Source organism: Chrysochloris asiatica, unplaced genomic scaffold (genome assembly GCF_000296735.1).
Source record: "Chrysochloris asiatica unplaced genomic scaffold, ChrAsi1.0 scaffold00155, whole genome shotgun sequence".
NCBI classification, from domain to species: Eukaryota; Metazoa; Chordata; class Mammalia; order Afrosoricida; family Chrysochloridae; genus Chrysochloris; species Chrysochloris asiatica.
Window position 1 is genome coordinate 5,206,545 of NW_006408673.1, and position 10,704 is coordinate 5,217,248.

Genomic DNA, 10,704 nt, shown 5'->3' on the forward strand with positions numbered 1-10,704 from the left:
TTGCATTAACCCCTAGTCACACCACAGGAGAAAGATGAGGCAGCCTTCTTCCATAAAGATGTACAGCCTCAGAAACCTAATGGAGCAGTTCTACTCTGTTCTATAGGGTTGCTATGAGGCCTAATCGCTCCAGGGCAACTAATTAAAAGAAGAATAATTATAGTCACAACTTCTGGATTGCTAACTACCTCTGCTGTGGTCACCTCTATGTACTTTAACACATGATTACACTTTTAGTACATTGTCTACAACCTCAGAGCAAGACTACAGGCTCCATTACCTTTAGTTGGCAGATGTGGAAGGTAAGAGAGGTCATTCACACCAGTAGTAGCACAGTCTGAATTTAGACCCATTGTTTCAGTACCCCATTCTGCTTTTGCTTTAGCCCACTAAGGTGGCAGTGGTTGGTGGTTCACTGATTGATTCCTTGCCTTTCATGTGGTAGACCCAGATTCAAATCCTGGACAATGCACTTCAAGTGTCGCCACCACTCATGACCTACTTTCAAAAAATTAGTCAACAAAAATCCTCAGGAGCACAACAGTTTAATTCTGTTAAACATTTGTTGTTTTCATTAGGTGTGGTTGTTAGAGTCTAGTTGATAACAACTCATAGTGATCTTATGCACAACCAAACAAAACACTGCCCAGTCCTGTGCCAACCTAACAATTGTTGCTATGCTTTTGTCCATTGCTGCTGCCACTAGGCCAATTCTTCTCATTACGGTTTTCCTCTTTTTTGTTCACCTTCCACTTTACCAAGCATGATGTCCTTCTCCAGGGACTGGTACTTCCTGATAATATGTCTCAAGTATGACAGACAAAGTCTGGCCATCCTGGCTTCTAAGGAGCATTTTGGCTTTACTTCTTCCAACAGAGCTATACGTTCTTTTGGCAATCCATGGTACTTTTACTATTCTCCTCCAATACCATAACTCAAATGCATCAACTCTTTTACGGTCTTCTTTATTCATTGTTCAACTTTCACATGCATATGAGGTTATTGAAAATACCATGGCTTGGGTCAAGTGCACCTTAGTCTTCAAACTGTCATCTTGAACACTTTAAAGAGGTCTTGTGTGCAGATTTGACTGCTGCTTCCATGAGTGTTGATGGTCAGTCCAAGCAAAATGAAGTCTTGGACATCTTCAGTTTTTTCTCTGTTTCTCTTGATGTTATTTATTGGTCTGTTGATGAGGATTTTCTTCAGCTTCAGCCTGAACTTGCATATGAGCAATTGATAATCTGTTCCACAGTCTGAACTTGGAAGTGTTTGGGCTGATGACATGGAGCTTTTCCATTCTCTTTCCACAGATATAGTCAATTTGATTTCTTTGTATTCTATCTGACGCAGTCTATGTGTTTAGCCATCTTTCATGTTGTTTAAAACAGATATTTGCAATGAAGAAGTCATTGGTATTGTAAAATTCTATCATGTGACCTCCAGCATTATTTCTAGGCCCCAAATCATATTTTCCAGCGACTGATTCTTCCTCTTTGTTTCCAAATATTCATTCCCATCGCCAGTAATTATCAATACACCTTGATTGCATGTTTGATCAGTTTCAGACTGAAAAAGTTTATAGAATTCTTCAGTTTCATCATCACTGGTTTTAATTAATAGTGCACAAATTTGAATAATAGTTGTATTAACTGGTCTTCCTTACAGGCATATGGATAGTATCCTATCTCAGACACCATTATACTTCAAGATAGATCTTGAAATGTTCTTTTTGATGATGAATGTCATGCCAGTCCTCTTCAATTTGTCATTCCCAGCATGATTATCAGATTTTAAATTGCGAATACAGTCCATTTCAGTTCACTAAAGCTTAGGATATCAATATTTATGTGTTGTATTTCATTTTGACAACTTGAAATTTTCCTAGATGCATACTTCGTACATTCTATGTTCCAATTATTAATAGATGTTTATAGCTGTTTCTCCTCACTTTGAGTTGTGCCCTATCAGCAAATGAAGGTCCCAAAGGCTTTACTCTATTCCTTACTGTCAACTCTACTTTCAAGAAGTAGCTCTTCCCCAGTTGTATTTTGAGTGCCTTTTAACCTGAGGGGCTTATCTTCTGGCACAATATCTGACAATATTCTGGTGCTCTTCATCATGTTTCAATATTCAATATTCTGGTGCTATCTGACAGTGTTCTGCAGCTAGTCATAAGGTTTTCAGTAACTAAATATTCAGAGGTAGTTCATCTTCCTTCTTAGTCTGTCTTAATCTGGAAGCTCTGCTGAAACCTGTCCACGATGTGTGACCCTGCTGGTATTTACAACACCAATGGCATAGCTTCCAGCATCACATTAACAAGCAAGCCACCACAGTGTGACTATTGACAGTGGTGGTCTGTTGTTCATAGAGCTCCCATAAAAGGGGAGGGAGAAAGGGAGACTGAGTCAACCGGCAGTTAACAATTTTTCACTCCCCCATTCTGTTTTAATTATTTGCATATTACCATCAATTTTAAAAAATCAATGTGTAGGTGTAAGCAAGAGGATAACCCTCAATGAGATGGCTTGGCACTGTGGCTGCAACAACTGGCTGAAATTTAGCAATGGTTGTGGAGATGGGCCAGGACCAAGTAGTATTTTGTTCTGGTCACTATGAGTCTAAACCAACACCCAGGCACAGCAACCACAAGCACAATTAGGGTGGCATAGCACATATTTCTGCAATTGATTACTTAAGGTTAAAGTGTAGATTTTAATTCTATTCTTCCATGCCCAGTTTCTTATTGTTTATTTCCTTTGTTTATCCATTTACTTCCTCTTGTAATAAATACTTACGAATTCAACAATTATTCATCAACAAATAACAGGAGGAAAATGCTACTTTATACTTTAATTCACTAACATTTTCCTAGACTTTTTAATTAGTTAATTATTAAAAGCTTTTCCTTTTATTCTTATAAGATTTTGGTTTCACATGTTATATTTGTTTGTTGTTGTTGTTAAGTGCCATCAAGTCGGTTTCAACTCATAGCAACCCTGCATAGGGTTTCCAAGGATCATCTGGTGAGTTTGAACTATTGACCTTGTGGTTCACAGTTCAGTTCTGATCCTACAATGCCTAGTGCATTACACATTCCAAAGAAATTTTTCATAATCTCTTCTGATATTCAAGGTGAATGAGAAAAGTCATCATTCAATTTTTTGTTTTAATATAATTTTAATATTATAGAAAATTTATAAAACTAGTATAAGGAACCCCTGAGCCATCACCCAGATTTCACAAAGATTCATCCATTCTTGTTCTCTCTCTCCCCGCCTTACTTCTTTTCTTTTATTCTTCTTACTTCATCTCTTCATATATATAAATATTTTCCCTCCAGATTCATTTAAGAGTAAGTTAGAAATCCCATGCCCCTTATCTCTAAGCATTTTGCTATATATATCTTTCCAAAGAAAATTACTTACTCTTACATCATAGTATAACTATCAAAACCAGGAAATTGAACATTGAAAATGTACAGTACATATTCCAATTTTGTCAACTGTCCTAATAACATTATAATAGCTATGGAACTCTTAGCTATCATAATCTCTAATATTATAACAGAATGTGCAAAGACCTGGAATTAGAAAACCAAAAGGGTAGAACACACTAAGCATTTCTCAAGCTGACGAAACCGAAAAATAATTCAAGCCTCAACTTGTAGTATTGAAGGATTCTATGGGCAAAATCATTCATGATGAAGAAAGCAGTATTATAAACCCTTATCCCACTTACCCACCAAGCCTGATCCTGCCCCTTTAGACTTCTTTCTGTTCTCCAAATTCAAAGAACATTGAAAAGGTATATGATCAGATTAGCTTAAGTATGCAAAACTGTGGCATTGATGTGGTATAAATTGAAGAGAACAGTATTCATGGGAAAAGATGGAAGCATTGCCTTCAGAAGTTTATAGATGGAAGATATGTCAAGAAAAAATAGCTTCACATTTTGATATTTTTTGACTATGTGGCAATACTTTTTTACATTTACCTCGCATTATTCTATAGAAAAATGTTCTTGAATCTCTTTTTCATCCTCCTAGAACCATATCATATATTTGGTATTGTATTTAATTACAATAAAATTCATAGTGTGTTTCTCTTACAAGACTGGGGGTGGGGAGGAAAAGAAGATGGAAGAAATACACAGAGTCACTGTACCAAAAAGAAATGGCCAATGTATAACCATTTCAAGAGGTAGCATATGATCTAGAGCCAATGATTCTGAAGAAAGAAGTCCAAGGTGCATTGAAGTCATTGGCAAAGAGCAAGTCACAAAGAATTGGTAGACTACAAGTAGAAATCTTTCAACAAAATGAGGTGGCACTAAAGGCACTCACTCATCTGTGTCAAAAAATTTGGAAGACAACTACCTGACCAACTGACTGGAAGAGATCTGTATTTGTGCCCATTTCAAAGAGAGGTGACCCAGCAGAATGCAGAAATCATCGGACAATATCATTGATATCTCATGCGAGTAAAGTTTTATTAAAGATAATGAAAAAAAATGCTGCAACCATACATTGACAGAGAACTTCCAAAGGTCCTAGCCAGATTCAGAAGAAGACATGAAACAAAGGATATCATTGCTGATGTCAGATGGATCTTGACAGAATACCAGAAAGATGTTTACCTATACTTTATTGACTATGCAAAAGCTTCCATTTGTGTGGATCATGATAAACTATTGACAATATTGTGAAGTATGAGTATTCTGGGACACTTAATTGTGCTCGTGATGAACCTGTACATAAATTAAGAGGCAGTTGTATGAACAGAACAAGGGAACACTGAATGATTTAAATTTAGGAAAGGTGTGCACGAGGGTTGTATTCTTTCACCACATTTATTCAAGCTATATGCTGAACAAATAATCTAAGATGGATTATATGCAAAAAAATGTGACTTCAGGTTTGGAGGAAGAATCATTATCATCCTATGATATGCAGATGATACAATCTTGCTTGTTGAAAGTGAAGAGGACTTAAAATATTTACTGATGAAGAGCAAAGACCTTTGGTATGGGCTGCATCTCAATGTAAAGAAAACAAAAATCCCCACAGTGGACTAATAAACATCATCCATATAAATGGAGAAACGATTGAAGTTGTCAAAGACTTTGTTTTGCTTGAATCAACCATTTACACTCATGGAAGCAGAAGTCAAGAAATCAAACTACGTATTGCATTAGGCAAATCTGCTGTATAAGATCTCTTTAAAGTATTGAGCAAAGATGCCAATTTGAAGACAAAGGTGTACCTGACCCAAGCCATGATATTTTCAGTAACCTCACATACATGTGAAAGTTGGATTGTGAATAAGGAAGACCATAAAAGAATTGATGTGTTTGAGTCATGGTGTTAGAGGAGCATATTGAAAGTACCATGAGCTGCCAAAAGAAGAAATCTGTGTTGGAAAAAGTATAGCCAGAGTGCTCCTTGGAAGCCAGGATGGCCAGACTTCATCTCTCATACTTCAGACATATTTTCAGGAGGGACCCTGAAGAAGGATATCATGTTTGATAAAGTGAAGGGTCAAAGAAAAGAGGAAGACTCCCAATGAGATAGATTGGCACAGTGGCAGCATCAATGGGCTCAAACGTAACAATGGTTACGAGGTTGGCCCAGAACTGGGTAGTGTTTCATTCTGTTGTACATAGGGTCGCTATGAGTCAGTACCAACTTGATGGCACCTAACAACAACAACAGGACTCCTGAAGTGGCACTGTAGGATCAGCACTGGACTGTGAACCACAATGTTTCCAGCTCAAATCCACTAGTCACTCCTCAGAAACCCTGTACAAGTCAGTATGAGTTGAAACTGACTCAACAGCACTTAAAAACAACATGCTTTTCAATTGCAGGATCCGGGCCAAGATCATGCCTTGCTTTTGATTATTATGATTATTTAATCTCTTTTCTTCTGTAATAGACTATCTTTATGTTTCTTAATCTGGATACTTTTTAAATTGTTGTTAAGTACCATGGAGTTAGTTCCAACACAGTGACCATGTACAGGGTTTCCAAAGAGCTGCTGGTGAGTTTGAACTGCCAACCTTGTGGTCAGAAGTCCAGGGCTGATCCTAAAGTGCCACACCAGGACTGGCAAGCTATTCTATAGAATAGGAACTCCAATGGTGCAGTGGTCAAAACATTCAACTGCTAACCCAAAAGTCAGCAATTAGAACCTAGCATCTGCTCTCTAAGAGAAAGATGTGAGTGTGCTTCCATAGAGATGGCAGCCTTGGAAAGCCTATGGGGCAGTTCTACTCTCTCCTATATAGTCACTATGAGCTGGAATCAACTCTATAGGATTGGCTTTGGTGGTTTGGGCTTTATGCTATAGAATGTTCTTCAGTTTGGGTTACTATGATGCTTCCTTGTGATTAGATTTGAGTTATGCATGTTTTTAGCAGGAACATCATTAAAAATATGCTATGACCTTCTCAGCCTCCTTCAGGAAGCATATTACCCTGGTTTGTCCCAATCTTGGGATCTTAACTCTGATCACTTGGATAAGGTGGTGTATGCCAGGTTTCTCCACTGTAAAGTTTCTATTTCTGCCTTGGTGATGCATAAGGAGGAGTTCTGGTGTGGTGCTATAGGATAAGCACTGGACCACAAGGTCAGTGTGAACTGCAAGGTTGGCAGGTTAAAATCACCAGCCACTCCTCAGAAATGTTATACAGAGTTGCTATGGGATGGAACCGACTCAACAGCACTTAACAACAACAAATATATAACCCACTCTTCCTCCTATAGCCATTCAGCCTGTGTCTCTATCCATGTGTCTACACACAAAACACAAACCAGGTATTTTCTATAGTTCATATTAATGTAAAATTGGGATGAATAAGGAAGACTATAGAAGAGCTGATGCATTTGAGTTACGGTGTGGGAGGAGAATATTGAAAGTACCATGAACTGCCAAAAGAACTAATAGATCTGTGTTTGAAGAAGTACAGCCAGATGTACTTGGAAGCCAGTATGTTCAAACTTACGAGCCACTCTTTAGGAACCCTATACAGGGCTGCTGTGAGCTGGAACAAACTGGACAACACTTAACAACAACAACAGGAAAATTCAGAAAATTTTTCCAGAATTAATCAACCATACCACTGAGAAAGCATATCATTTATATTCTTTTGTTAAAAACTTTTCATTGTGAAATAGAGTGGAGGTTTACAAAATAGATCGTCAGTTTTACACTCAACAAATAATATACTTTGCTTCATTGTTGTTGTTAAGTGCCATTAAGTCAGTTCCGACCCATAGCAACTCTATATATGGTTTCCAAGGAGCAGCTGGTGATCTTGAACTGCTGACCTTGCAGTTCAAACCGATTTTGCAGTCCAGAGTATTAACCCACAGCTCCACACCAGGACATGGTTGCAGTCCCTTCCATGTACCAACAATTAACAGATTTTACCTCTATTCACCTTATCTATTGTATTACTCCCTGTGTCTCCCGCTACCTTCATCATTCCTCTGTAACCTCCCTTTACTATATATTGCCTGCCCTATCACCAATGGTAACGTGTGTCTATCTTCTAGCCCATGAATAATTTCCCCTTCTTCCTATTCCCTCATAGCCATCATAGATTGTTTTTTTTTTAATCAAGAAAATCTTTAACTTTTTATAACATTTGTCTCAGACAATATTTGTCCCTTTGTTATTGACAAATTTCACTCAGCAAAATGTCCTTCAGGTTCAACTATACTGAGAGGTGTTTGAAAAATTCATCATTCTTTGCGTTTTGTAGTATTCCATTGTGGGTGCATTTGTATGTACCTTTGTCTAACCATTCTTCCTTGTATAGACATTTAGGCTGTCTCAATCTTTTTGATATGTCTCTTGTAAACAGCATATTGAACGATCCTGCTTTCTTATCCATTCTGCTCTCTGTGTCTCTTGACTGGTGTATTTAATCCATTTACATTCGGTATAATTATCAATAGGTATGAATTGATTGTTGTCATTTGTGTGTGTGTGTGTGTGTGTGTGTGTGTGTGTGTGTGGTGCTGCTGAATAATTTGTTACACACAATTTTCTATTCTTTGTTCATTTTGTTTGTAGGTTTTCTTGTCATTTTCATATCTGTCATGTTAATGTTTACTAAATCTTTCTGATTTTCCTTTTTTATTTTGAAGTGCAAATGTATTGTTTTTCTTTGAGGTTGTTGTTGTTGTTGTTGTTAAGTGCCATCGAGTCGGTTCCGACCCATAGCGACCCTGTACAGGGTTTCCGAGGGTGTAAATCTTTACGGGAGTAGAAAGCCTCATCTTTCTCCCGCGGAGCGACAGGTAGTTTCGAACCGCTGAACTTAAGGTTCGCAGCCCGATTCGTAACCACTACGCTACCAGAGCTCCTTTCTTTGAGGTTACCCTGCTATTAATTAATATTTTTCCTTGCTTAAATCTGTTTTATATTTAAATCTACTTGAGTCTCTTGCCATTTGGAAGTTCTGTATCTATATTACTCTCCCTTTTTGTTTGTAGTTGACTTCATTATACATTGATATCTCTCATTTTGTATTTTCAGTCTTGTAGGTTTGTTTTACCTTAAATACTTTTATATCTGGATTGATTTCTGGGTGGTGTTGTCATGTTCGGTAATCTTAAGTTGTTGTCTGCTCTTGTTGGTACTCAGTCCAAAGAGCACCCTTTAGCATTTTTTGTAAAGTTGGTCTGGCCGTTACAAATTCCTTTAATCTCTCTTGACCAGGAAATGTCCTAGTTTCACTGTTGTATTTGAGGGACATATTTGCTGGATATATGATTCTTGGTTGGCAACTTTTTTCTTTCAGAGTTTTGTATATGTTATCCCATTGCCTTCTTGCAATGTGATGGCACTTAACAACAACAACTTGTAATTAATCAATTTGACACTTAGAAACAGGACTCAGAATGTCAGAATTATAAGAAATATTAGGGACTGTGGGTATTATCAGTTGTTTTATATGGCTTGGAATTGGTTCAAGCTCATAGGACCTTATAAACAAAAGAACAAACCTGCCTAGTCCTACGCTATCTTCACAATCCTTTCTATGTTTGAGCCCACTGTTGCAACCTCTGTGTCAAGCCATCTCATTGAGGGTCTTCCTCTTTTTCATTGATCCTCTACTGCACCATGCATGATGTTCTTCTCAGTTGACTGGCCCCTTCTGATAACATTCCCAAAGTAAGTAAAATGAAATTTCACCATAATCATTTCCAAGGAACAATCTACTTCTTCCAAGATAGGTTTGTTCATTCTTTCAGCAGTCTATTCAGTATTCTTCCTAAACACCATAATTCAACTGTGTCAGTTCTTCAGACTTCCTGTTTCCTTGTCCAGACTTGCCATGTATATGAAGCAATTGAAAATAACATGACATGGGCCAGGGATACCTTTGTCTCAAAGCGACTTCTTTGCTTTTTAAGATTCTAAAATATAGACCAGACTTTAAAAGTAGCCTGAGGCTCTTGATGTATACTTTTTGAAAAATATAGTAGCCAAGAAGATTAGTGAATCAATTCTAATTGGGTGGGTACTGAGTAGTGCGAGCTGCATTTCGAACCCACTCTTCCTCCAGTATGTATTTTTCTCCACCCTCCACCCACACATGTTCCAGAGAAGAAAGCTAAGCAATGAGAATTTTTAAAAATCATCCCACTCCCACAGATGGGCAGGGTACTTCTTTGCTAGAGAATTACAGGATTCAGATTCTAAGATTTGAGCTTTTGCATGAAATCTTAAATAATTGACAGTTGCAATTACATTGCTGTCCATTTTCATAACCTCATCACTTGTTGTGATTACACCAGTGACATCAAGGGCAGAGCCCAGGGATCACTAGGCAGGTGTAGCTTTAACAGGTTAGATAGACTGACTGAAATAGAAGCAGAGTTGTTTTTGTTTTTTTTCTTAGAACAGGAATATCTAGGTAAGAAGCATTGTAATTAGAATGCATACAGTAATTACAGATGTACCAAAAGTGCATGAGTATTATGCTCCTCAAAAACTATTGTTGCTTAGTCTTCGAAGCAATCATTATAATACCATGGTGGTGAGATAGTAATTAGAAGAAATGTCATACCAACATTTTGCAAAATAAAGTGGAAAATCCTGCCCTTCTCCATTCTGAGAGAAAGAATAAGATTTTACCCACAATTTAAAAATTAAGGCAATTCTTTATCTCATTTTGTGTGTCCCTGGAGTGTAACGCAGCAGCATGTGGCTTTCTGCTTACTATCCCTCCCTGGGACTGATTAATGCTACCAGGAGAGATGCAACAGATTATTAGGTAAACAGGAGTTAATTAGCTGCCATGTATGACTACTTCTGAAGAAAGTCATTGTCTACTGTTGATGTTATTAGGTGCCCTTGAGTAGCTTCCAACTCATGGAGACTTTATATACAACAGAATGAAATGCTCTCCAGTCCTGTGCCATCTTCACAACGTTTGCTATGTTTGAGCCCTTTGTTGGAACCTCTGTATCAATTCATCTCATTGAGGGTCTACTTTACCAAGAATGGAGCCCTTCTCCAGGGACTGGTCTAACCTGACAACATGTTCAAATTACATGATATGAAGTTTTGTCATTCTCACTTCTAAGGAGCATTAACCGTTCTCCCTCAAACACAGATTTATTTGCTTTGTAAACTCCATAATTCAAATGTATTCATTTTACTTTGGTCTTTCTTATTCATTTGT